Source organism: Triticum aestivum, chromosome 1B, assembly GCF_018294505.1.
Source record: "Triticum aestivum cultivar Chinese Spring chromosome 1B, IWGSC CS RefSeq v2.1, whole genome shotgun sequence".
Classification (NCBI taxonomy): domain Eukaryota; kingdom Viridiplantae; phylum Streptophyta; class Magnoliopsida; order Poales; family Poaceae; genus Triticum; species Triticum aestivum.
Window position 1 is genome coordinate 341,770,801 of NC_057795.1, and position 13,500 is coordinate 341,784,300.

The window sequence follows — 13,500 nt, forward strand, 5'->3', positions numbered from 1 at the left end:
ATTATCTGTAGCGATGTTTACCGGGAAGCGCTACGGGTAATGCAGCGCTACTGCTAAATTCCCCCCCCCCTCGCTACTACTAGTTTTATTAGTGTTTTTCTTGCATATTTGTTTTTATATTTGTTTTGTATTTGAATAGGCTTTATACAATAATCTTTAGCATATCATACACATACAAATGTAATCATAGCATATACATACAATTAGTCTTATCAAATCATGTCATCATCATAATCATCATCCAACACAAAGTGGTCTCTCGTCATCATCTCGAAAATAGCTACACAAGTCCTCGATTACTTGCAAATACATCGTCATCCATCTAAACAATGGTATACGCGAGAAGAGCTATCACTTTGAGTACATGAGTTCGTATCCCTCTCTCGCATTAGCGTGAACCTAAACTAACTACTGCCTGTTGCTCGGAAACCAGAAACCGGTACATCTGGGCCTGACACTTCGGCCACTCATCATATATATACTCCTGGCGTAGCACTTCTTCTCCATCGATGATCTATGCACCTGCATCGTCACATGAGTCGATGATATGCAACATATATAGTTGAGCAGCAGAAAGAGACAGACTTGGCAAAAATAGAAACAACATATCATAAGCATAAATAACAAAGTTCATCGTACCCAAAATGCCCTAACTAGAGTGATCTTTGCTAGTCGAGGAGGAGGACGGTTTAATTACATCACAAATAAAGTTTCACCACACATAACTCAAAGTTTTTTCATACAGAAAGTATGGGCTAAACGGACACATTGTCATATATCAACAATCACTCCAACATGTCGTGCCATCCATCGAGGTCAGGGAGATAGTCCCCGAGCTTAGTGAAAGGCTTCATGTCGAGACGCTGAGAGGCTATCCATGTTCGGACATCTTCCCGCGACATTTGTCATTCTTCGTAGAACATCCCTGTTTTTCCGATGACCTCCTTCATGATGATTTGGGCAAGTTCGCGCTGGATGTGATAGAACTCGGCTCGAAGTCGATGATCCTCGATATCTCCTACGTTCTTTGCCCATTGCAGAATATGGGCATCGCCGGATCTAGGTGACATGCGAAGGTTCTGGTGATCCCGTCTGTACTCCAGCATGTGGTGTAGGACATAGAATCCATCATTAAGAGAATTGTTCGGTTGCTGGATGCAGCAGAAGTCGGTCTTATGGGCGAAGGCGACCCTGCCGCCCCTTCTCTTCTTGTCTCTGACCTCTCCACCCCTTGCTTGGTAGTAAAACATAGCACTGTCGAGAACATCCTTGATGTGGGTGTAATCCTTTTTGTGAATGTTCTTCGACGAGTCCAAGTAAAGAGTGTGGGAGAATCGGGGGTATAGGATGATGAGGACGGCACGCCCGCCGCTACGCAAAATAAGTACACCTCAAATTACTTAGCCTCCACCGCGCAAATGAATGATTGAAATTGAAGGAAGGATAGCAGCGCGGATGACTTACACGGGATGATAAGGCACGAGAATCGCCCCCTTGTCCTTATTGGCGAGCATGAAATTGACGATGTATTCCCTCGCGTATACACGGTGCTCTGCGCAGACTCTCAAGAAGCCCTCGTGCATGTAGTACGGGTTAGCGACACAGATATGAGATATATGCTCAAACACAATGATGTAGTTCATGTGCAAGGCATAAAGGCGGACAAACGTAAAATCCAGCTTCTTCACGTGAAACATGTCGAATATGTAATTGAATCGGAGGAAGAACTTACCCGCGGGGAAGCCGTCGACGTACGACATTTGCCGTGGAACATTAACCACGTAGAGTGGGTATCCTGGATCTGTTGAGGCGATGAGGCCTTTCTCTACCCGCAGCACATCATCATGAAGTCTCCTTAGATCGCTGAATCTGGCCTGTAGCGCCATTGCAGGTAGGATTGGTTGACCGGGGATATGCCATTTATCCGCATCAGGGATATCTATACGGTCCTGAAGCCGAGGCTGCTGAGGCGACTGGATCATAGAATCAACTTTTTTTCCTTTCCTCACTCTCTTCCTAGACTTCTTTACTACTGGAAGGTTGTCCATAATACGTTGAGACGGCAATTCAGGCACCGACTCATGATGCTCAAACCCTGAGGAGGTGCCAGTATAGACATACTGTTCAGCGCCACCTCGTCCTCATCCTCATCCATGGCGATGTCATCAGCGACTAATGGAGCCTCCTCCTTACCCCGTCCGCTATCACCCAACCCGACACCCGACGCTAATTGGGTAGGTGGGGTGTTGATGTTCATACCTTGCTGGGGCTGCGTGCTCGTGGGTGTGCTCCCGACCGCCTCCAGATGAAGAAGACTCTTTGGACACAACAGGACCCACCCATTGCAACAATCACCAAGCCGCCGCGGTGTCTCCTCGTCATCCACCAGTAGTATTGGAGGAGGCAAATTCTCGTGCCCCGGTTCGACATTGGCCACGGAAACCTTGAAGATGTTCGGGGGGATCGGCCGGCTGTGGAACAATGGTTCCTTCGGCTCCATTATCGTCGCCTTCCCCACATCCACCTTCTGGTCGCCGATGGTGTACAATATGGTGCACGGGGTTTCGTTGGCCTGCAAAGAAAAGTCTGCGATGTGAGACATCCGAAAGGCAACGAAAACGGGAGATTATACATTTATATTGAAGGGGGCCGGTGTGACAGATACCGTGAGGGCGTCGAGCTTAGCCAAAGACGAAGCACCGCCGAGCACGTCCGGTGCGGGAGCCGGTGTGGGAGCAGGTGCGGGAGCAGGTGCTCCCAAGAAGTTAGCAAGGGGAAAGTCCTTTGCATTTTTTTATGGATATTGCCTTGTCCAAGTGATAACGCCCGTCACCAAGGAAGTAGACAAATCTGCAACCACCTGTTTTGCGGCAGCTACCGCTGTTGTGACTGTTTGAGATGATTTCTTCTCAACCGCAATCTCAACCTTCTTGTCGATGTTTTCTTCAGTTAACCTTCGTCTTTCTTTTCTCTCCTCCGTGGTCTCACGGTAGTACTTCTTCCACGTGGCGCCGTCTGCGACACCATGCACGCGTCCATACAACGGTCGAGTATCCACCGGTTGTCATTTCAATATGTTCAACGCCCAGTTGAATGGAGTGTCCCACTTGGGCCTTGCCAATGCCACAGACGGCGAGTCGCTTTCGGTCGCAATCCGGTGCTGCTCTCTCTGCAAAAGGCACAAGGATCATTTACAAATATGACTAACGTGTGCAGTCGAATTGATCAGAAACTAAAATTAGCAGCAGTCTCATGAACTCCGTAATGACCGGTGTTGTCTCGTAAACCTTCTTCACTGGGTCCCAATGGTGCCGGGCCCTCAGGACGTCATGCTCCTGCGGGACAGTAAAATCCGCGAAGGGGTCTGGGATGCCCAGACTCGCGGCTTCCGCGTCCTCCTTGGCCCATTTGGACCTCTTTCCGTTGTAACCACGACTTCCGAGGTGGTGGCTCCCAATGTTCCTCTCTTGAAGCCCCTTCATGTACTTAGACTTTTTTTTGGCAGCTTCGGCCTCACAAGCCTCCTTGAATATTTGAAACGGCTCTACCGTGATTGTCGGATTATCCTTTACAATCTCGGAGTAGGGTTCCTTTTTGTCGATGATCCTTGCTTTCGCTCGAGTTTTCCAGGCGGCCAATGCGTCGCTAAACTTGGTCATGGCGTGTTTGTTTATCTTCTTCATTGCCGGGTCCTCGTATGGATCTTCATAATCCTTCTCATTTCGGCCCAGGAACAAGAATATCTGGTGAAACTTCTTTAGGAGGGAGCTCCTCATATTTTCTATCTTCTGTAGTTTCTCATCGTTGATGGTGGCGGTTGTCCGTACAATGCAGCCTATTTAATTGACGTAGCATCGACGCGCTTCCTCGGGCACCTTTGGCTCAAAAATGCCGTCGTCCACCTCCATGACCACCAGTCTAGTAGTCGTGAGTTTGTTCGGAAGCCGTTGCCTCTTTGATTTTGGTTCTACACCGGCTCCGCTCCCCGAGGCAGCACCGGTCTCAGTCTCAGCGCCGGTCTCGATGCCGGTCTGAGTCTCAGCACCGGTCTACGTGTCAGTCTCAGTCCCTGATGCCACCGGGCCCAGGAACAACATCGGTTGATCGTCGGTAAGGCTAAAAAATTCGTCTGCCGCCCGATAGGCGTTGTCGCAATCACCAGAACCCTGTCCTTCATCGTTGCTAGCCATGTTTCCTATGATTAAATCTAGTCAATTAATTCTAGACCTAATAAAATAAATAATGAGATAAAAAAGGCCTGCTGTTTTGCAGGAATGTTGACTCCTTCCTGGTGCGGCAAATCCCGGGCACTCGATATGTCCTAGTTTGTAGCACAAGTCATGCTGAAATTCACGGAAAATTTCGGCATGACCTTTGCTAAAAAGTGGACAAATCGAGAACCTGAAATTTGCCAGAACAGTAATGAATCAACATTCCGGCAAAACACATGTCCAAATATACACGAGCAACCACATGTCCAAATTTCACAAGCCAATTCAAAAACAAAGTGTAGAAGAAAATTCATTTAACTACTAACAGAACAAAATTCAGTTAACTTTAGTGCTCTATAATGATGAAAGGAAAAAAAATTCAGTTAACTACTAATTTCATTCATTTAGGTTATTCATTTAACATCACCTAATTAACCTACTGTACCACTACTACTAGCAGCACTACTAACCTAATTAACCTAGCAAAACTCTAGTGCCCTAACTAAAAAACATCTAATTAACATCTACTAGTACCACTATTGCCCTAACCTAATTAACATCTACTAGTATCACTATATACTATACAAGCAGCATCTACCCTAATTAAACCCTACTGCCCTAACTAACTTTTGTTGTAAACCAAATTTTTTGCTCTAAACTAATTTTTGCTCTAACATCTACTACTTAACATCCTTTGCTCTAAACTAAATTTTTTGCTATAAACAAACTTTTGCTCTACTAATTTTTTCTCTAAAATGCAGAGAGAGAGGAGTCGGGGGGAGGGGTGGGGGAATTACAGAGAGTGGAGAGACGATGGCGGGGAAGTGCTCGGTGACGGAGGTAGGGGCGGAGAGGGCGGGCTCGGGCACGGGCAACGGTGGTCCTGGGCGGGCTCGGGCGGTGGTGAGGTGGAGGGCACCGACAATGACGTCGAGGGCAGCCTCGGGCGGCGGCGGTGAGGCTTAGGGCGGCCTCGGGCGGCGGCGGTGATGATGACGGCGGCCTCGGGGGGAGACGGTGAGGTTGCGGGCGTCCACGCCGGTAGGAGATGGCGGCGAAGTGGGGCGATGGTGAATTGGGGAGACAGCGGCGAGGGCGAGGGATTTGGGGAAGACGTGTGTGGTGGCCGGGGGCGGCGGGGGGGGGGGGAACTGCTGTTTAAGGCCCTGTTTGGAGTCTCTCCGCTCCGCGGAGTTGAGGAGTTCGATTTTGGCAGCTCCGTCAAAATACGCTGCACTATGGTCTCCTCCGGGAGCGAAGTTACAGGAGTGGAGAGGAACTGAACACTCCCTAAGTGAAACGTAATGGTAGCACGTTTCCAAAACGCGCTATAGTTAAGTTAGCTACAGCGCGTTTCCTGAAACCCGCTACTGCTATTCCTTTCTCCTTTTTCCCATTTTTTCTTTTATTTTTCTTTACATTTTATTTTTTTTTCCTTTCTCCTTTTTCTATTTATTTCATTTTCATTTACTTTTCTACTTGTTTTTCACTTTATTTTATTTCCGTTAGCAGCAGCGCCTGACACGTAAGCGCGCTACAGCTAAGGAGAGTAGCAGTTGCGCTGGACCAGTATACGCGCTACTGCTAGGTTGGGCTAGCCATGTGCGCCCAGTTCAAACATAGCAGCAGCGCATTTCGCTTGTACGCGCTACTGCTAAAGTCATAGCAGTAGCGCGGTTTATTTACGCGCGCTGCTACTAAGTAGCTGTAGCGTTTGATTTTGTACAGCGCTACCAGTAACATTCTATGTATAAGGTTTTCCCTAGTAGTGCTTGCTTGAACTGAATCAGCCATTAGCTTCTTATTATGTACATATCTGAAAAAACTATAGGTCTACCTCTCTGTATAAATACACAAGCATTCTAACCTATAAGGTGGCTGGGCGACCCGCCCACCCAAGTGCTCCTTCGATTTTGCTTAGTTTTGACCCTTCGATCGGGCCTGGTCGCGTCAACGCTGGTGTGCCAGCCGTTTGATTTTAAGATATTTTTTGACCCATGATTGTTTCAAGCAATAGTGTTGTCAATATATTAATTATTATATTATGTTACTATTGTATATTAGAAGAACTTCCTGATATATGTATTTATAGGATTCTCTGATATTTGATGCAAAATATTGATGGCCAGGTGAATACAGTGGACTCTTCAAGATTGAGGGCCAACTGCATATGCCGAGGGCGTCCATCGACAACCTGGCCAATGTCCATATTCACCGAGGAGTACAACCAGAGACACTGTTGGCTGCGTGCAGGTCTGGAAACCAGACAACATCTCTGAAACCTACTATCCCCTAAAGCATGAATCTATATGTTCAGTTTGGCTACAACTAATTTGTCATCGTTTTATCAAATTCCATAATGCAAATATCCTGTTTTTCCATCGAGAGAAAGAACACTAAGAATTTTTGCACATTCTGTTGTAGCAAGAGTGATTGTATGAATAGCAGTAGTGTGTTTGGCTGTTTATTCTTGTGGCTTCCAAAAAACCCTAGAATGTTTGTTCTGTTGGTACAACTCTCTTTGGCTAGGATATTTTAGCTTTGGATAACATAAAGGGACCTCAAATTTCTTAATATTTTATATCACTTTTTGTATGGATGTTCTTCATGCATGCTCATCTGCCACGAGGTCAATCCAATAATGTCACACATTCCTCAGCAGGCGCCAAGCCCTCCGACGCCCAGCCGTCCGCTATGGTCTCTGCCTGAAGAAGGATTATGGTTCTCCACCTCTCTGCTACTCATATTAAAATTCTGGTATGTTCTTTCTTTCTTTATTTTCTGTCAACAAAAAGGTGGAACCTGTTCTTAATTTCCCATAATGATTTTGATGACAATTTGTTAGTGTATTTCTAGCTGGAATTGCATGTATATCTTACAAATTCACAATGCAACCAATTAATAAGGAGAATAGAAGCATTTGCATCCATCTAACATATTTGTATGATATTTTTAAAAAAGCTCAAGGTTGTAGATGTGGCGCTGTATGAGGCGATCATTAGGATGGAAGATAAATTAATGTTAAAATATTGTTTCAATTTCCTTCATTCTGTAAATGGCAATACAAGCTATGTTTGCGCCATGATTCTATTCCAATTTTTTTAACAACTGGTCATTAACGACAGATCAAATGTTCTATATTGAAATGGAGCATTTGTCAGTTTGGGTTTAGTAGGTCATAATGGTTCTATTCTACAGCAGGATTATGTAACCAGTTCAAGAATTGATGAGTTTTCGAGCCCGATGATCTCTGTACACTAAGGTTTGCATGTGTTCTTTGTGAAATATACCTCCTGCAAGTCTTACGTGTCTTGTGTTGTTTCCGCTTTCCAAGCCACGGGCTTTTGATATACTTCAAACGACATTCTTTATATGTTGTTCGATTCCTCTTGCTATCTCCACAAGGGGAATTGCTTACGGTGGCAATATGCTCTTCTATGTTGTCTGATTGATTCTTTTTATTAGCATGGAGAATAACTTTTAGTTTACTAAGATTAGTTTATGTTCACATTGCTCTGTATATAAAAAAGGATTGTTGTGCTAAAAAGGTGTATGACATTCTGGCAAAACATTGTTTAGTAAGAAAGTATGTAGAGGTGAAATATTGTGGGTGTTCTGATAGGGAGATACTTGGACTAAAATTACCGTCACACCTTATTCAATATTCTGGGTATTAGGTTATGTTGTTTTCCTCCCAATGTCATGTGATATCTACTGGACTATAAAACACATGCTTGAGAGAGCGAGCATGCTTCTTTCCATGGTTTATTTTATCTCTGTTTGTACCCATGCAACTCTTAATGAAACATTCCATTTATGTTGTGTTTAACATGCTCACAAAATTGAATAGAAACCCTTGTGATGTGGAATTCATATTAAATCTATGGACTAGCTCATTCAGGTATCACAGGGAAAAACAATATTTGTTTTCAGGATTCAGTTTTGGTTCTTTTGGTAAAAATAGTCGGACAGTGATCTTAGTGAAACATTTCATAAGTCGCTGGTATAATCTGCAACTAGCAAATAAATTTGTATAACTATCTACTTTATCAGGTAAAAACACTAGCATGTTGGTGCATGCATCAGTTGTGGCAAAGATCTGTGAATGACAATGCATTGCTGACCATAGAGCAATGCAAGGCTTCAGGATATGGATGACAACTTAGGCTGCGTGGGAATCCCTCCGCTCCGTAACTCCCTTGCAGAGCGGAGCTTCATACTGTATAAATTTGAGGAGCGGCCAACAGGTTGCTCCGCACGCTCCGCTCCCTGGTGAAGGAGAAGGAGCAGAGGATTGCCGAACACAACCTTAAAGACTTGACGCATTGCCACTTGCTTCGATGACCATGGAAGTGATCAATGCTTTAGTGTTGAACTATTGATTAATCCCTCTTATTTCTTTAATCTATGTGACGGTGCTCCTTACCATAAATACTTGTTATGTGGATTCAATATAAATGATGTTTTAGGCATGTTTGATATAAACAAATGCCATAGGTGATAGCTATTATGGAGACGTTGCGAACTATTGTTCAACTACAATTTTTTTTGAGGAACCAGTAGGAGCTCTGACTGGTTCATAAGGAAAACTGGCCGAAAACTGATACATAAGCAATGCACACACTGACCCCGAGGCCGCGCCCCTGACGAGTCGCCGATTTTTGTCACCCGATTAACCATATTTTAAGCCGCCGCTCCAACATCCACACCGACCCCGAGGCTGCGCACCAGGTGAGCTGCCTACTCCGTCACACAAGCAACCAGAGTCGACACCCTATAACCATTTTCGGAGCCGCTGCTTCGACCTACAAACCCCAAAGAACACACATGCCGACCACGAGGCCGCACACCAGGTGAGCCGCCTGCCCTGTCACCCGAGCAACCCGAGTCGACACCCTACAACCATCTCTGAAGTCGTCGCCCTGCCTTAAAAACGCAAGCTACACACACGCCGACCCCAAGGCCGCACACCAGATGAGTCAGCTACTATGTCACCCGAGCAACCGAAGCCGACACTCAAAAAGCACCTCTGAAGCCGCTGCTCTGACATCCACGCCGACCCCAAGGCTAGCCATCGATACTGCCACCCAAGTGACCAGTGCCGACCCCCTTCCATGAAAGCAAAATTCGAAGCCGCCACTCAGACTTCCAAACTGACCCCAAGGCCGCGCACCACTCGAGCCGATGGCTCGACCATGCCGTCCGCACGCACGCCGGCATGGAAACATCAGCTGTGAAAGGCACCGGTCTTGTCATACGTATGAGCAGGAGCACGGGCCACATTACTCTTCATGCCATTCTGAGCAGCCGAGATGTTGACTGCTGGTTGAGATTGATTTCCATGTTGAATGGAAGAGAGACCTATTTGAGTTGTTGTATGAAAGGGTAAAGAAGAAGGGGCATGCTGTCGTGGTTGTTGTTGAAGGCATTTGTCAGGAGTTGATTACCCGGACTGATGACCAGAACCGAGAGCGGGATCAGTATGTCAACATGTTGTTCCTTGACATTAGCCTCCTATAAAGTTTACATGCAACTCTCCTCTATGGTTACTCATTTCTCTTGTCATTGTTGTATGAAAACAATTGTATTTTTGTTGATGGCAGCTTGGGCTCATTTTTAGGAGAATGAGATGTGGGATAAACTACTCTGAAATGTTTAGTTCCCTTCAAACAATTTATTAGCTAACTATTTTTGGCCGTTGTTGTTGCACATCGTACAATTTTACTTTGATGTTGCCATCTTGCCTTTTATGTACACCGTCAATTAAACTTTTACTAAGTTCTTACCGTATGTATTTGCTCAAACACGGTTACTGAAAAAATGCAAATATTATTAACAATTACAAGGTTTTAAATGGGACTCTGTGTCATTTGGCACAATGGGTCATGTTATACAAGTATAATTTTTTGGCGCAATGAGTTATACATGTTTTTCAAACTTAGATTTCGCAATGGGATAAAACATTATAAAAATAGCATGGTTTAACACATGAGCTTTTTACTACGAGTATCGAATATGTCCTTGCAAAATGAAACTCTTTTCATTGACAACATGGCTTTAGCGGGTCTGTGCGCCATTTGGCGCAATGGGTCAACTAGTATCTACAATACCAAAGATACATCATACAAAACTACATCTCATGGTGAATCTAATGGTATATGTTTGCCGTACTAGATGTAATTCTTTTTCTCCACGTACATGGTCAAACTTTGTGATGTTTGACTTTTCAATAAATCTATATGCTATGGACCGAGGAGAGTGCCTCAGTCGAGATAGATCAAGTGCGTGTGAAGGAGAATGAGTAAGTGTGTAAAAAGAGTATGTGTGTGAAAGAGAAAGTGACAACAAATGATAAATTAGAGAGAGTGTGTGTTCTTCCATTTCTTATGCGAACATATCACGCATGCATCTCCGAGATGGAAAAGTGAGGCGAGGAGATACAGGAAGATAGCTAGTGTGTGATTGTTTGCAACGGAGAGAGACACCCCTGTAGCACATGTCCAATAGAGGTCTGGCCAACAAGGAAAAAAGGTCGAGAGGGACACATGGATGGCATGGACGCATGGGGAGGGAGAGAGGGTGTGTTTGTGATAGAGAGATCCCCTCGAGATCGTGAGGGGACTATATGGGTGGGAGATCGAGGGAGTGTGTGCGCGATAGAAATATGCCCCGAGAGAAATCGAGATAGACTATGCACATGTTTGTGATGGAGACTAAGATTAGCTAGTCATATACATATAGGGGGGACTGCATGTGCCGACAATTGAGTGAGAGACCATCATACTTGGCTAGCTAGGCATGAGATTGTGTGTGTGTGTGCGTGTGAGACGGGGAGAGAACGAGGGAGAGAGATAGAGTTTTAGATGGGCCTATCGAGTGCGAGTGAGATATGCATGTGTATGTGTGACCCAGGTGGATGGAGAGTTTGAGAGAGGGGGGAAGAGCTCCGAGACGACATAGTGGTGCATGAGAGAGTTACGGGCAAAGAGCCAAGGAATTTGTGTGCGTACGATGAGTGCACCCAAGATATCTAGCTTGGACTAGCTAGAGTATCATACATAGTGTGCGAGAGAGACCTATAGATGGTGTATATATGCATGTGAACTAGAAAGACCCCGCCCCCCACACACACAGAGAGAGAGAGAGAGAGATAGAGAGAGAGATGGAGAGAAAGGGAGAGGGACCAACAAGGTTTTTGTGTCGGATGCGTGCGACAGAATTGAAGATTGTCGGTGAGAGAGAGGGGGAGGTCGCGTTTTATGCATCAAAGACTGATATAAACCATGTTTTGATATAAACTTGCATTCAAATATTTAAATTGGAGAACATGTTGTCTGCAATCCACACATGAACGGATATATGCGTATATCAAACAAGTTCATTAATTTGACTTTCAACATGTTCATGGAGTACTATAATACTATACAACATGCTACTCGATTGAGGTGTTCAATTTTGGATTTAGTTCACTATTTTGACCTACTGAACGAGCTATTGCATTGAATCGAGATATTTCATTTTGGGTTTGATTCGTGTTTTTGAGTGGGTCAACTATTTGTCATATAGTAAATCACTAGCAACGAGCATGTAAAAACACATTATTCCTGAGCATCATCTCTCCATCTAAAAAAGAAGTGGCAAGCTAATATTTCAAATTTGATTCGAATCGACTTGGTAAGGTAGACGTGGATGCTCGTTCTCCCAAAATTTGAACGAACCGTTAAACATCCTCTCTGCTCGGTGGAATTCGCCCGAGCAAATAAATGGGACACGCGAAATTACTGTCCTATGTGGGACACGCATCAATTGGCCCATTGTACATCGAGGGTACGTTCATAACTTCATCCAAGCGCGCCTTCTCCTCGGCCGAAATGACATGTGCCGAATAATTCATAAACCATGGTCGGCAAAACATGCTCTCCTCGCCCGAAATAGATCGCGCCCACTATTTCAAAACACGCTCTCCTCGCCCGAAATCGCTCGCGCCCACTATAGTTCAAAACACGCCCTCCTCGCCTGAAATCGCTCCCTCTCACTATTTGGGGAGAAGCAAAGTTACTCTACTATCCCCGACCCTCAGTACAAAGACCCAAGCCGAGAAGCCTATAGGCAAGGGTAGAACTGTAACTCCCCCTCACATTTCAGACAAATGCGTCTGTAAGACATGGTTCCACTCCCCTCCCAATTCACACCCGCCCCTCCTGACCCCATTCATACCTCGTGGGCGCCAAATCACCTTCTCCCCGGGAAGCTCCCTTCTCTCGAGCCGTGAAACCTCAGCCCCACCTCCATGGCGCCTCCCACTGCACCAATTTCACAGCCACCCTCCTCCCTAATGCCGGAGACGCTGTCCATTTGCCATCGTGCACTGGGCCGTGTGCCTCTTACTCCGTGCTGCTGGTGTTGCCTTGACGATGGCAGCGTGAACCGTACCGGAGCCAATTCACACCCGTTGTTGTTCACGGCGCCGGAGCGGCTCCAACTTCGGATTCGTCCAGAGTCCTGGCGCTACTTCCACGTAGCCGTCGACTGTGGTGACATCGCTCTTTCCCTGCCACCGGTCGCCACCACAACCGCGCCGGCCTCACCGACTCGGCAGCTGGACGTGCCTACATCACCATGCCGCCAGATAGGTCGCACCCTCATCTCAAATCACTTTATTTAGGCGTCAGTTGTCTGAATTTTTATTCTCGTCCAATCGATTCCCAATGGGAAGCAGCACCCCTTGAGGCGGCGGAGCTCCTAGGCTGCCGGTTGGCTGGTGTCTAACGTAAGGGTGCGGGGCCGCAAGTTCGTCGCGGAAGCAGCGCTTAGATGGCTATCTTTTAGAGTTGCATGGGTTGAAGGTACTGCCACCATCGGATCTGGATGACGGGGAGTCTTTGTGGATTGGCCCAGGGGCGGCGTAACCACGGCAGTGCGGTGGGGCGGGGAGCGGGGTTTTGGCCGAGGCCACAGATGGCGGAGGCAGGCTGCTCTGTCGTTGGTCGCTGGCTCTTCGGGGAAGATTCCGAATAGTGTCAGTCGGGAGGCACAAGATGGGCATCAAGCCAACCGGCGTAGATCGGACAGTACCAAAATAAAATAAAATCGTGTGACCCCAATTTAGTCTTCAGCCAACAGACGTGTGACAACTCTCGTACCTTGCTGTTGATCTCTTAGTGTATTTCATCAGATCAAAGAGATATGTCGTTCTTAGCATTATGTGTTATCTGCATCTTCAGACACACCGTCTTCCGACTCACCATAGCTGCTCCAACAAGGGAAGCATACACCAGAAGGGAGGTAT

General features: G+C 46.0%; 1 long non-coding RNA gene across 2 annotated transcripts; it reads left to right on the top strand.

Moving 5' to 3' along the window:
• The first annotated feature begins 5,861 nt into the window (after positions 1 to 5,861).
• Positions 5,862 to 8,721, top strand: LOC123091181 (uncharacterized). 2 transcript variants are annotated; one of them, XR_006442952.1, is made up of 4 exons: positions 5,862 to 6,464; positions 6,874 to 6,968; positions 7,410 to 7,473; positions 8,265 to 8,721. It is a non-coding gene; the product is annotated as an uncharacterized lncRNA (long non-coding RNA). The 2 variants fall into 2 exon arrangements; XR_006442955.1 differs by having other exon boundaries at positions 7,413 to 7,473.
• The last annotated feature ends 4,779 nt before the right edge of the window (positions 8,722 to 13,500 follow it).